Here is a 533-nt window from a genome sequence, read left to right on the forward strand (position 1 = left end):
GGCACCCCGGTTGGGAAACACTGTTCTAGATTATCTAACGGTTTCCATCAGAGACAAAAGAGATTAGAAAGAGTAAATTCAGAAGGTGTTGCTCTCTGTTATGCATGTGGAAAAGCTGGTCACATTGCTAGACATTGTCAAGACAACGAGAGACCTCATCAAAGCTTTGTCTATTATACATGTGGAAAGGATGGTCACATAGCAAGGCATTGTTTAGAAAAATTTAGGAAAGGTCAGGAAGTTGTTTGTTTTCATGTGGAAGTTTGGGACACAAGGCAAGACAGTGTCACTTTTCACACAAAAGAAGGATGAGCTATCGTGATTTGCTTAAGAAGATAGGTAGAAACCCAGTTGGCACTGTTGAAAGGAAATAAGGAAGAAGCCATTCACACCTTGCCAGCCACAGCACTGCATGAACAACATGACTGTAGCTCAGTCACAAGCAGATGCTGATGTGAATTGTAGGAATAGTTTTATGATAGTATTATATTTTAGAAAATATGTTTACTATCAAAAGGGGGGTGATTCTTTAT

The sequence above is a fragment of the Sinocyclocheilus grahami genome, unplaced genomic scaffold, assembly GCF_001515645.1.
Source record: "Sinocyclocheilus grahami isolate Dianchi unplaced genomic scaffold, SAMN03320097.WGS_v1.1 scaffold3388.1, whole genome shotgun sequence".
Lineage (NCBI taxonomy): Eukaryota > Metazoa > Chordata > Actinopteri > Cypriniformes > Cyprinidae > Sinocyclocheilus > Sinocyclocheilus grahami.